At 40.2% G+C, this 14,443-nt stretch overlaps 1 protein-coding gene across 5 annotated transcripts in view; it reads left to right on the top strand.

Annotated features, from left to right (window-relative positions):
• The window catches only part of UBTD2 (ubiquitin domain containing 2), a 74,505-nt gene that overhangs the window by 34,338 nt on the left and 25,724 nt on the right, over positions 1-14,443 (top strand). Inside the window, exons 1-3 of one of the 5 annotated variants that reach the window (XM_063665373.1) lie at positions 6,393-6,795; positions 7,048-7,183; positions 7,270-7,338. The exons of 3 other annotated variants lie outside the window; for them this stretch is intronic. The gene's annotated coding sequence lies outside the window, so the exon portion shown is untranslated. Of the gene's footprint in view, positions 1-6,392; positions 6,796-7,047; positions 7,184-7,269; positions 7,339-14,443 lie in introns of those variants that run through there. One more of the 5 variants, XM_063665374.1, reaches the window with a different exon arrangement.

Genomic DNA, 14,443 nt, shown 5'->3' with positions numbered 1-14,443 from the left:
CCGGCTAATGTTTGTATTTTTAGTAGAGACGAGGTTTCACCACGTTCGCCAGGCTGGTCTCGAACTCCTGACCTCAAGTGATCAACCCACCTTGGCCTCCTAATCTTAGAAGGGAAACCTTTCAGTGTCTCTTCATTGAGTATGACATTACATGTAGGTTTTCAATAAAGACTATTTATTATGTTGAGGAAGTTTTCTTCTATTCCAGTTTTATGAAAAAGCATTTTGTCTGATGTTTTTCTGCATTAATTGAGATGATCACGTGGGTTCCCCCTTAATTCTATTAATGTGACATATTACATATCTTCATATGGCCTTGCAGTTTTGAGAAAAATCTCAATTGTGATATATAATCTTTATGCATTTAGATTTAATTTGCTGGTATTAATAATTTGCTGAGGATTTTTGCATATGCTATTTTGACCAGGCTGGGCTGAAACTAGTGATCTTCCCATCTCAGCCTCCCAAGTATCTGGAGCTATGTGGGTGTGCACCACTGTGCATGGGTTTTGCATGTATCTTAAGGGATATTGCTCTGTAGTTTTCTTGCGGTGTCTTTGTCTGGCTTTAGTATTAGGGTAATTTTGGCCTCATAGAATGAGTTAGGAAGTATTCTTTCTATTTTTTGGAAGAGATTGAGAAGGATTGCTATTCTTTTTTTTTTTTTTTTCCTGAGACGGAGTCTCGCTCTGTCACCTAGGCTGGGGTGCAGTGGTGCAATCTTGGCTCACTGCAACCTCCTCCTCCTGGGTTCAAGCGATTATCCTGCCTCAGCCTCCCGAGTAGCTGGGATTATAGGCGCACGCCACCATGCTCAGCTAATTTTTTGTATTTTTAATAGAGATGGGGTTTCACCAGGATCTTGCTCTGTCACCTAGGCTGGAATACAGTGTTGCATTCTCAGCTCACTGCAGCCTCCACCTCCCAGATTTAAGTGATTCTCATGCCTCGGCCATCTGAGTGTCTGGGATTACAGGCAAGCGTCATCAGGCCTGGCTAATTTTTGTGGGTTTTTTTTTTTTTAGACGGAGTCTTGCTCTGTCGCCCAGGCTGGAATGCAGTGGTGCGATCTTGGCTAACTGCAACCTTCGCCTCCTGGGTTCAAGCAATTCTTCTGCCTCAGCCTCCCGAGTAGCTGGGACTACGGGGGTGTGCCACCACACCCAGCTAATTTTTGTATTTTTAGTAGAGATGGGGTTTCACTGTATTGCCCAGGCTGGTCTCGAATTCCTGACCCCGTGATCTGCCCGCGTTGGCCTCCCAAAGTGCTAAGATTATAGGCATGAGCCACCCCATCCAGCCTCTGCTGTAGTCTTTATGTTCTTTTACCTTTGGGTTTTGTCTGTTCTTTTTTGGTTCCTTGAGGCATGAAGTTAGGTTATTCATTGAGATCTTTCTTCCCTTTTAATGTGACTGTTTACATTTGTAAATTTTCCTCTGAGCATTGCTTTCACTGCATCTCATAAATTTTTGTATGTTTTGTGTTCACTTCTATTCATCTCATTGTATTTTCTCATTTTCCTTGTAATTTCTTATTTGATCCATTCATTGTATGAGTGTATTAGTTTTTTTATATTTGTGAATTTTCCAGTTTTCCTTATTTCTAGCTTTATTCCATGTAATCATAGGAGATAACTTTGTATGATTTCAGTCTTTTAAAGTTTATTGAGACTTGTTTTGTGGTCTAACATATAGTCTATCCTAGAGAATTTCTATGTGTTTTTAAGAAGAATGTGTATTCTGCTGCTTTTGGGTAGAATGTTCTTTATGTCAGTTAAGTCTAGTTGGTTTATAGTGTTCAAGTCTCCTGTTTCCTTATCACTATTCTGTCTGTATGTTTCATACATTATTGAAAATAGGATATTGAGGTTTCCAAGTATTGTTTGTAGAACTGTATCTCCCTTCAATTCTGTGCTTGCTTCATATATTCTGGGGTTCTGTTGTATATACTCATTATGTCTTTCTGATGAATTGACACTTTAATTATAAAACATCTCTTTTTATCTTTAGTAAAAATGTTTGTCTTAAAGTCTATTTTATTGTTTACAAATACAGCCACTGTAGTCCTCTTGTTTTTGGTGGTGGTGGTGGTTTTTTGTTTGTTTATTTGAGAAAGTGTTGCTCAGGTTGGAGTGCAGTGGTGTGATCATAGTTTTACTTTGACCCCCCAAGCTCAAGAGATCTTCCCACCTCGGCCTCCCAGAGTGCTGGGATTACAGGTGTGAGCCACTGCACCCGGCCTGTTTCTTCTGTAATTCTCTCAGTTTTTGCTCGATGTCTGTTATTAGGTACATACTTAATATTGCCATGTCTTCTTGGTGAATTGACTTTTTTACTGTTATCATTTATCTCTGGAGCTGTTCCTAGGTTCTGAAGTCTACTTTGTCTGATGCTACTATAGCCACTTAAACTTTCTTTTGATTAGTATTTGCATGATTCTGTTTATCATCCTGTAATGCTAGTTATCATCCTTTTACTTCTACCTTCTCTATGTTAACATACTTACAGGGATTTCTTGTAGATAGCTTGTAGTCGAATCTTTAGAACTGCAATCTTGGGCCGGATGCTGTGGCTCATGCTTGTAATCCCAGCACTCTGGGAGGCCGAGGCAGGCGGATCATGGGGTCAGGAGTTTGAGACCAGCCTGACCAACATGGTGAAACCCCGTCTCTACTGAAAATACAAAAATTAGCAGCTACTTGCAATCCCAGCTACTTGGGAGGCTGAGACAGGAGAATGGCTTGAATCTGGAAGGCAGAGGTTGCAGTGAGCCAAGATCAAGCCATTACACTCCAGCCTGGGCGACAGAGCACGACTCTGTCTCAAAAAAAAAAAAAACAAAAAACCAATCTCGGCCGGGCGTGATGGCTCACACCTGTAATCCCAGCACTTTAGGAGGCCAAGGCGGGCGAATCACTTAAGGACAGGAGTTCGAGACCAGCCTGGCCAACATGGGGAAACCCTGTCTCTACCAAAAATACAAAAATTAGCCAGGCGTGGTGGCACTCGCCTGTAGTCCCTGCTTTTGGGAGGCTGAGGCAGGAGAACTGCTTGGACCTGGGAGGCGGAGGTTGCAGTGAGCCAAGATTGCACCACTGCACTGCAGCCTGGGCGACGGAGTGAACTCCATCTCAAAAAAAAAAAAAAAAAAAAAGCAATCTCACAATGTGTTTCTTTTTTAAATTGGTTTGTTTAGACCATATAGTGACTGATATGATTGGATTTAGGTCTGACATTGTATTATGTGTTTTCTGTTTGTTCCCTCTGGTTTCTTTTCCTTTGCTTTCTGTTTTCTGCCTTCATTTGGATTGTTTAAATGTTTCTATTTTTTATTTTATTTATTGAGAAATAGAAAATAGATTTTCTATTTTTCATTTATAAAATTTGAATTTGGCTCTTGATTAGCATTTCAGTTTCTCTGCTAAAAACCTTCATTTGTTTCAAGAGAGTTCCCTTTCTTCTCCCACCCCACCATGGAACATGGTTATAATAACTGCTTTGAAGTCTTTGTCTGGTAATTTCAACATCTGGATCATCTCAGATTTTCCATTTGCTGATTGTCTTTTCCTTTGAAAATTGGTCACATATTTCTGGCTCTTTATGTGTTGAGTAATTTTGGATTACATCCTGGACATTTTGAATATTATGTGAGAATCTGTTTCCTCATAAAAATCTGGAGAACTTTGATTTTGTTTTGTTTTAGCAGGCAATCAACCCTGCTAGGTTCAGCCTGCATGTTCTGCCTCTCCTTTTGTTGCTAATGGTTCTGATGTCAGTTCACTTTTCAAAGCCTTTGCTTTGTGCACAGCACATGCACCACTTAGGTTACTGTGGGGCTAAAGTGGTGGTTTATATCAGAATTCATTTCTGTCTTTTTTTTTTAAGTCAGTGTCTTACTGTGTCACCCAGGCTAGAGTGCAATGGTGTGATCTCTGCTCACTGCCGCCTCTGTCTCCAGGGTTCAAACGATTCTCCTGCCTCAGCTACCCAAGTAGCTGGGATTACAGGCATGCACCACCACGTGGGGCTAATTTTTGTATTTTTAGTAGAGGTGAGGTTTCACCATGTTGCCCAGGCTGGTCTCGAACTCCTGAGCTCAAGCAGTCGCCTGTCTTGGCCTCCCAAACAGAATTTATTTCTCAGAGAGCCATGGCTGTATTGTTCTGGGACTGTTCCGTGCATGCACAGGTTAGAGGTGAACGTGGAACTTGGGTCAGTTCAAACACAGAATTTTAGGGTATTCTCTTCTTTAGCTGTTTCTGCTCTGCAGTTTCCCCCATGATCTCCATTACCAAGGAGATCTTTTATCTGCCTTATGGCTAGAAAGACAAGCTTCTCTCAGAGTTGTTACTGCCAGCACTGCCGGGTGGTTCCATGTAACTGGAACTGCCTTTGGGGTAAAGAGGCAATAATAAAGTGGTAAAATGCAAAGGGAGAAAAAAATATTTTCCTCATATTCCACAGTACCCTTTTTCTTGGTTTGTCTAGAATAGATTTTCTTATTGAGTTTTATGTGTCCACTCTACCACCACTGTTGCTAGGAACTTTTAAAAGACTGCAAAACAGGCTGGGCCCGGTGGCTCATGCCTGTAATCCCAACACTTTGGGAGGCCGAGGCAGGCGGATCACCTGAGGTCAGGAGTTCATAGACCAGCCTGGCCAACATGGTGAAACCCCGTCTCTACTAAAAATACGAAAATTAGCCGGGCGTGGTGGCAGGTGCCTGTAATCCCAGCTACGCGGGAGGCTGAGGCATGAGAATCGCTTGAACCCGGGAGTTGGAGGTTGCAATGAGCCGAGATCGCACCATTGCACTCCATCCTGGGGGACTAGAGCAAGACTTCATCTCAAAAAAGAAAAAAAAAGAATACAAAACAGATTTTCTTCCCTCACTTCCCAGGTTTTTGGGCATAATCAGTAGGGAGATAGGCTCTAGTGGGCTTATAACATCTTGACCTGCACCAAATGTCCAGGACATTTTAACACCAAAAACTGGGAGGGGCCGGGCACGGTGGCTCACATCTGTAATCCCTGCACTTTGGGAGGCTAAGGTGGGCGGATCATCGAAGGTTGGGAGTTCGAGACCAACCTGACCAGCATGGAGAAACCCCGTCGCTACTAAAAATACAAAAAATTAGCCGGGCGTGGTGGCGCATGCCTGTAATCCCAGCTACCCCGGAGGCTGAGGAAGGAGAATTGCTTGAACCCGGGAGGCAGAGGTTGTAGTGAGACAAGATTGTGCCACTGCACTCCAGCCTGGGCAAAAAGAGCAAAACTCTGTCTCAAAAAAAAAACAAAAAACAAAAACAAAACTGGGAGGAAAGGGGAAACAGTCTTGCGATAAATTGATTCATCAAATAAAATTTAGCATTCTTTTAAAATACTGTTGCTGACTTAATAGGTTTTTGTTCCAAATAAGCACTACCCCATAGATGAGGATATTTTTTCCATATATCCATTCAGTTGTTGGATTCTGACTGTAGAATGCCCCCAATCAGCTTTAATGTTCAAGGAGCACAAGAATTAGGAAGATTAGGCATGGGCCCAAATAGAACGTTGCAACTAGATCAATGTTTCCTTCATGCTGAAACCCAAGATGATGGTCTCCCTTTTTGAAACCAAGGAGGCAACCCTGTTGATCTCTGACTTGCCTTCAGAGTCATTCTTCCCATGTCTTGAAAAATAGTGCACGGTCTCAGCCATATAACTCTGTGGTCGTATCCTGTAAAAAAAGAATTCCATTATCTGGGTGGCTTAAACAATGCCAAAAAAAGTTCTTTGGGAGGCCGAGGCAGGTGGATCACCTGAGATCTGGAGTTCGAGACCAGCCTGGCCAACATGGTGAAACCCTGTCTCTACTAAAAATACAAAAATTAGCCGGGCGTGGTGGCAGGCATCTGTAATACCAGCTACTCAGGAGGCTGAGGCAGGAGAATCACTTGAACCCTGGAGGCGGAGGTTGCAGTGAGCTGAGATCGCGCCATTGTACTCCAGCCTAGGCGACGAGAAAAACTCCCTCTCTTAAAAAAAAAAATGGTTTCTCACAATTCTGGAGGCTGGAAAGTTTGAGTCAAGGTGCCAGCTGATTTGGTACTGGTGAGGGCGTCCATCTTCCTGTTTTACATACAGTTATCTTCTTGCTGTGTCCTCATGTGGCAAGGAAAAATCATCTCTCTTCTCTAGTCTTACAAGGTCACTAGTCCCATTCAGTGCCCCACCTCCAAATACTATCACACTGGGTATTAGATCTTCACCACACAAATTTTGTGAGGACACACATGCAGTCTATAGCCATGCTGTGGAACTTCAATTGTATAAACTATTGGTAAGTGATATCAGGGTCAGAACTGGAGTACCTTATTGTATTTTATGTCTTATTCTTTACAGGGTTTGAGGATTTTTCCCCAAAAAAAGTTTTATTGGCAAAGTATTCAAATATTTAAAAAAAAAAAAGGCCAGTCATGGTGGCTGACACCTGTAATCCCAGCACTTTGGGAGGCTGAGGCAGGAGGCTCACTTGAGCCCGGGAGTTTGAGACCAGATTCGGTAACATAGTGAGACCCTGTCTCTACAAAAAAGCAATTTGAAGGAGACAATGTGGGTCAATTTTGGAGCATACATAGTGACTGAAATTTATTTTAATATATCAACTAAATAAAAGTTCATGAATCCTTACTACTACTAAAAAGGGAATGAGGGAAGACCTTTTTCTTACCAAAGAATGCCAGTATTAAAGGATGAGAAGAATGACATACTTAGAAGAATCACCCTTTTACAACCCTATAGCTGATTCAGGTAAGGATCATCAGTACATACACTAAAGCATCATGGGTAACAGGATATTCAAGATGTCAGAGATCACCCCCTGTACTGGTAATTACCAAGGACAAATTATACCATAGACGTGACATTCAGTTGCCTTAACCAAGTAGCCAAACTTAGCCTTCTCATGTGTCACAATATAAAGAATATAAGACATATATGAGGAATTCTTACACAAAATGTTTTACTTTAATAAAGCTTCTAAACCTAACTTCCTATTTATAGGTTAATACAAAGGGTAAAGGAACAAGTTAAAATGTCTTCACACATTGCCAAATATCCCCTGGAGGACAAAACTGTCTCTAGCTGAGAAACACTGGCCTACATCAAATGACAACACATAAGCCTTGATTGGAACTTGGTATGAAAAACATTTTGGGACAGTTGGATAAATCTAAATAAGACTTCATAATAGATGATATAAATTTTTTTTTAAATTTTTCTTAGGTAAGACAACGATATTATAGTGTGTTAATCTGACTGTTTGCCTTGCCATAAAGGAACACCTGAGACTGGGTAATTTATTTTATTTTTTTATTTTTTATTTTTTCAGGTTTTATTTTATTTTATTTTATTTATTATTATTATACTTTAAGTTTTAGGGTACATGTGCACAATGTGCAGGTTAGTTACATATGTATACATGTGCCATGCTGGTGTGCTGCACCCATTAACTCGTCATTTAGCATTAGATATATCTCCTAATGCTATCCCTCCCCCCTCCCCCCACCTCACAACAGTCCCCAGAGTGTGATGATGTTCCCCTTCCTGTGTCCATGTGTTCTCATTGTTCAATTCCCACCTATGAGTGAGAATATGCGGTGTTTGGTTTTTTGTTCTTGCGATAGTTTACTGAGAATGATGATTTCCAGTTTCATCCATGTCCCTACAAAGGACATGAACTCATCATTTTTTATGGCTGCATAGTATTCCATGGTGTATATGTGCCACATTTTCTTAATCTAGTCTATCATTGTTGGACATTTGGGTTGGTTCCAAGTCTTTGCTATTGTGAATAGTGCTGCAATAAACATACGCGTGCATGTGTCTTTATAGCAGCATGATTTATAGTCCTTTGGGTATATAGAGACTGGGTAATTTATAAAGAAAAAAGTTTTAAACAACCAGATCTCATGGGGAAGGGCACCAAGCCATTCATGAGGGTGTTCCTCTGCTTCCTCTGTTGCCCAGGCTAGAGTGCAGTTGCACGATCACAGCTCACTGCAGCCTACACCTCCCAGGCTCTAGTGATCCTCCCACCTCAGTCCCCAAGTAGCTGGGACTACAGGTATACACAACTACACCCAGCTAATTTTTGTATTTTTTGTAGAGACGAGGTTTCGCCGTGTTGGCCAGGCTGGCTGGTTTCAAACTCCTGGGCTCAGGTGATCTTGCATCTTGGCCTCCTAAAGTGCTGGGATTAGAGGTATGAGCCAGCACACCCAACCAGCCTTATACTTCTTTTTAAAAAAACTTATTTTCCATAGTGAGAACAAGTGTCAGAAAAGCCTTATACTTTCAATTATAGAGGTTTTGTAATACCTGGCCCTACCAGATATCAAACTATATTATATCATCTGCAATTATATATATATATAATCTAATTATATCTAATTACAGGTTTGATATATTATCTGCAACTAGAACTAGTTTTATTTCTGGTCCTTAAATTTCTAGTTGTTTTATTCTGTCTCATTTTGCATCTAACACTGTTTCTAAATAGTGTTAAAAGTGGAGATAGTGGGCATCTTTTTTTTTTTTTTTTTGAGACAGAGTTTCGTTCTTGTCACCCAAGCTGGAGTGCAATGGCGTGATCTCAGCTTACTGCAACCTCCACCTCCAGGGTTCAAGCAATTTTCCTGCCTCAGCCTCCTGAGTAGCTGGGATTACAGGCACCACCATGCCTGGCTAATTTTGTATTTTTAGTAGAGACAGGGTTTTGCCACGTTGGCCAGACTTGTCTCAAACTCCTGACCTCAGGTGATCCACTCACGTCGGCCTCCCAAAGTGCTGAGATCACAGGTGTGAGCCACCGTGCCTGGCCAGCATCCTTGATTTATGTGTGTGCCTTCTTTCTCATGAAATGAGAGAAGAAAAGGTCTCTACAATCAAAAAAAAAAAAGTGTTAACTCATGGTAAAGCCATTGCTCTCAACCAGTAAAATAAACCATCTTAGAGTTTATATACTACTTAAAAGTTGCAGTGGTCTCATGTTAGGTGATCATATTCTTTTATTTATATATATGTATTTATGATAGAGACAGGGTCTCAATATGCTGCCCAGGCTGATCTTGAACTCCTTGGCTACAGTGATCTGTCTGCCTTGGCCTTCCAACGTGCTGGGATTACAGGTGTGAGCTACCACACCCAACTGCCTAGGTGACCATATTCTTAGTCCCAGTTTCATATAATATTATCTTTCTCAATAAAGTTGTTTTGTGGAGTGGGGAGGACTTAATTGTGTGATTTCATAATACTTTTAATAAGACTCACCCATTAAGAAAAGTTTTGTAGGATCTGAGAGCTATAGTTAAAAAAAAAGTGGGGGGAAAAGTCTTTGAACATACTATGTTGCAGTAGGTGTTACAAAATGTTGCCTGTTTGTATGCTCAGATCATTGGTAAGGGGACTTACACTCTGAGAATCAGGGCTAGGAAGTCATTATGAAGTTATGTTGATTTTTTTTTTTTTTCCCCTATAAAGCTACCTCAAAAACATTGAAATTATATAAATGCCTTTAAAATTATTAGGCTTCAATTGGTAAGCTTTAGGATATAAGCATGGCAGAAGTTCATTTTTATTTCATTTTTAATAAAATTATAGTACGGAAAATGATGTATCTAACTTGTCTAGGCAGATATTGCTACATATGATCCTTAGTCTCTAATTTGTTATAGATGCTAAGTACTTATAAGGTGAAAGTGATAGAGCGTAAAGCCACGTCACCCCTTCTTTACTGCAGGATTCCTCTTCAGTGATCATGGTTGGTATCTCCACAACATAGATTGAGTAGTAGATGAGATAGGGCTAGGGAGCTGCTGCTTCTCCTTTGTTAGCTTTTCCTTTGTCTGGTCATAACCATTCCATTGGCCATAGTGAAGCCTATGGATGGATCATTTCTGTAGAAAAACAATTCAGCATATGCTTTATTTAGAGTGAATCTTTGTTATTGGTTTGCTATGTAAAAACAAGCAGCCCAGTAAGACATGGAGTGCTATAATGGAAAGAGAGATCTGGGCTTTGTTGTTGCTGTGTTCTGTTTTGTTTTGTTTTGAGACGGAGTCTCACTCTGTCGCCCAGGCTGGAGTGCAATGGTGTGATCTCGGCTCACTGCAGCCTCTGCCTCCCAGGTTCAAGTGATTCTCCTGCCTCAGCCTGCCGAGTAGCTGGGATTCCAGGTGCCTGCCACCACGCCTGGCTAATTTTTGTATTTTGGGTAGAGATGGGGTTTCACCAGGCTGGGCACGGTGGCTCATGCCTGTAATCCCAGCACTTTGGGAGGCCAAGGCTGGTGGATCACCTGAAGTCAGGAGTTCGAGACCAGCCTGACCAACATGGCAAAACCTTGTCTCTACTAAAAATACCACAGGCGTGGTAGCAGGCGCCTGTAATCCCAGCAACTCGGCAGGCTGAGGCAAGAGAATCACATGAACCCAGGAGGCAGAGGTGGCAGTGAGCCGAGATCATGCCATTGCACTCCAGCCTGGGCAACAAGAGTGAAACTCCATCTTAAAGAAAAAAAGAGAGACGGGGTTTCACCATGTTGGCCAGGCTGGTCTCAAACTCCTGGCTTCAAGTGATCCCCCTGCCTTGGCCTCCCAAAGTGCTGGGATTACAGATGTGAGCTACCGCGCCCAGTGAGATCTGGACTTTGAATTTGGGCATGTGCATTCTAGTACAGGCTCATTATTTTAAGCCATCCTTGTTACATCTTAGTTTCCTATCTGTCAGTAAGGTTGGATTGTACAATCTAAGGTCTCTTCTACCTTTAAATTCTCAAACAGTAGAGAAAATTTGCATATTGTATTGATTGTTGGCATTTTAGGCATTTTAATTCCCATATCCCTATTTTTTTTGGCAGTTAGTTGCTTTAGGTAAAGGGAATATATGTATTATGCATGTATGTATATATGTGTATATATAGTGCATTCTAAATTTACGTGAAAATATTTGCAAGTGTCCTTTTAGTTTAGCACCGTCTGTTACGGAAGAGTTCTAATACTTCATTTTTTCCCTCACGCTATTGTCTTATGGAAACTGATGCTTCCAGTTTTCAACCTGTTAAAGCTGTTGCTTGAGTCATATCTTGATATTTTCACCTTATCCATGCATTATGGCCTCTTCTTTCTTCATCTGAAGCGTTCCAGCATTAAATCAGGGTTTTCAAAGAGGAACCCAAAACAGGAAAACAATTATAATCATACTTAACTTCAAAACTGATTGTTTTTTGCCAATGTCAAAATGAGTTTTTGGTAGAATGCTTTAAATTATGTAGTAAAAATATTTAAAATTATGTGTTATTTAGATCTGAGAAACAAGCCTTACTTGGGTTTTCTGTGTGTTAGATCTATTTATTTGTTACAGAGTGGGAAGAAGTGTTTAAAGATTACAAGGAAAGATAAAGAGTGGGTGAATATGATTAAGAGGCTTCTGAGAAAAAGATGACTTTTGGACACGTTTTGAAAGAAGTGGTAAATGTGGATTGATGGGGGAAAGGATATTTTCTGAAATAGATTGATTTTTTAACATTAGATTGCTTTACCTGGAGTTTAAGGATAGAGAAGCAGAAATTTGGGGAATAAAAGATGTTTTCTGTCTTTAAATTATTCACTGTTAGAGCATGGTACCTAGTCCTATATGCTATGTATGATACCAAGTATCTCTCTTTTGGTATCAGCAGTCAGAAGATATGTGAAGCAGAGAAAACTGAAAGTTTAAGAGCATAAAATGAAATCTAGTTGAGTATGTATATATTCCACATTTTACAAAAATGTTTGGCTTGGTACAAACATGAGATACGTAGCTGCCAGGCTGATAATCTATATCCAAGTACTGCATTTTCAGAAATACAGGTTTGTGGCACCACCTGAACTCAAAGGATAAGATCTGGTGAACAAATGCCTAGCAAGTGTACTCTGATAAGGCACAGGAAGTGCATGGCAATTAGAGGACATTTCTTTAAAATTTAAGGAAGGGATTGGGAAGTTATAAAAAGAGGAAAGACAGCCTGTATATTTTTGCCAAAGGACTTAAAGATGTTATTTCATATAGTATCTCTAAGTTCATTTTTATTTATTTAGCAAACATTTATTTGCAGTTTTATTGTATATCATGCATTATTATGAGTGGTTTATGAATATGAACTTAAGTCCTCTAAACAACCCTAAATATTTTCATGTTTTCACGAGAGGATAATTCAAATGCTTTTGCTAAATGCTAATTTTTTTCCCAGTTGTTTATTTAACAAAGGTTAGTCATTTAGTTTAACATGAAGCTTGAAACCTCAGATTTTGTAGTGAAAATTCTGCACTGCTCTGTGGTTTCACTAAAGTAATTATGTTACAAAGATTTAATCATTTTTTAACAGTGGACATTCTATAGACAGATATTCTATATTATGTTTATAATACAGGCAGAAGTAGGCAAATAAAAGTAATCTTCCTTCATGTCACAAGCATTTATTTTGTCTTTTGCAGGATAATTACTATGAAACTTTGGACAGCATGTAGATTTGAAAATGCATTTGGGGCCTGGCGCAGTGGCTCATGCCTGTAATTCCAGCACTTTGGGAGGCTGAGGCGGGCGGATCATGAAGTCAAGAAATTGAAACTATCCTGGCCAATATGGTGAAACCCCGTCTCTACTAAAAATACAAAAATTAGCTGGGCGTGGTGGCACGGGCCTGTAGTCCCAGCTACTCAAGAGGCTGAGGCAGGAGAATCGCTTGAACCCAGGAGGCGGAGGTTGCAGTCAGTCGGGTTGCACCAGTGCACTCCAGCCTTGGCGACAGAGCAAGACTCTGTCTCAAATAAATGAATAAAATTTAAAAATTAAAGAAAATGCATTTGGAATGATTTTCCTTAAGCAACATAAATGCATCATTTGTTCTTTTTGTGGGACTTTGTTCATCTATGCTTAGTACAAATGGAGAGAGGTGAAATGAACCTACCTCACATTTGTAAGGAAGGTGTTTTACAATTTTTCTAAGGTACTTTGTACCCTTATTATGATTGTTTTTCTGTTGGCTTCCTCTTTTCAAAGTCCTCTTCCTTTCATTTGCTTTAGTTTTAGGTCCTGAGATTCTTCTGTAGAGGTTTTGTTGTTTTTGTCCATTCTTTGTAATTCTCTCAGAATGACAGGAAAAATTATACTGAGTTATCTCTCATGCATTTAATACATATGAGGCCAGATAATCCTGTAGAAATACTCAGACCCAAAACTTTATTCAGATAAATATCTTACTGAGTCTACCTACTTACTGTGCCATCTTGCACTTCCTGGTCAGTAAGCTGAGTGTTGTCTGTAAACTGTCTCTAACTCATCTAAATGATAATGTAGCAGAAAATAAAATCTACCTTGCATTCCATCGTGTTGGTGCAATCAGTGGGTTGTGGTTATCAGACCAGATTCTGAACATCTTCTAGAGAATTATGCTCTAGCTGCATTGTCTGTATTATTTGGAAGAGGTAGGGAAAAATCATTAGTATAGACTGTGTTTCTCACATTTGAATTAAATATAATAGGCACATCTGTAGTGTTACTCCCAGTAGACACTCAGTACATATTTGTTGATTAAATAAAGAGACTTGGATTCTGTTTCCAGCTCTGCTACTTAAATGGATGGATTTCCTATTCTGCTTCCTCACCCTTTCAGAACTCACCTGTTCTGCATTTCACTAGGACAAGTTAGAGGGCAAAAAGTATTTGAGTTAATGCTGAGTGTTTTAAGTGGAAAACAGCTAGTCCTTTGGTGTGCTACCCTGAGGGGAGAGGACAGAAGAGACCTGACCTGGCAGTCTTTGTTGAGAATATAGCCTGGAGAGTAGAGATAGCCCAGGGTCTGGAGTCATTTTATTTTCTGTTTTGCGTAGTCCAAATTTCATCTGGCCCTGGGCCAATGAGGGAGTAGTCAATTTCATGGATGCTTTAGAACCAGTTTGAGAGTAATTTCTTTAAAATTGGTATTCTTTCTGCAATTAAATATAGAACATTGAATTTTGACACACACCCTCTCTCCTTCCCACCCGCTGTGTCATTTATTTCCCACCCACTCTTTTCCAACACTCTTCTTATCTTTTCATCCAGCTTCAATTTTCTTTCTATCTTCTATTCCATCTATCAAACTATTTCCTATCTATAGCACTGTATAATCTTAGATAGCCATAAATAAGAATGGCTCTGTAGGTCAGTATGACCCATGGAAATAGATCACAGATAATACACCAGATAGTTATCTGGGTGCAAGGATGCTGCATCAGACTTGTTCCAATGCTACTACTACATAACATTCTCTAAGGGGAGATGCTGCCACTTGCCCTCTGTTTTCTTCTTCTCTCTTGGGTTGAAACTAGGGTAGGGTATTGTAGTTCTTCTGCTCCTTGTGGTTCAGAGCTAATCCCTT

Source organism: Pongo pygmaeus, chromosome 4, assembly GCF_028885625.2.
Source record: "Pongo pygmaeus isolate AG05252 chromosome 4, NHGRI_mPonPyg2-v2.0_pri, whole genome shotgun sequence".
NCBI classification, from domain to species: domain Eukaryota; kingdom Metazoa; phylum Chordata; class Mammalia; order Primates; family Hominidae; genus Pongo; species Pongo pygmaeus.
Note: the sequence above shows the minus strand (reverse complement) of the source record. Positions and strands in the feature narration are given on the sequence as shown.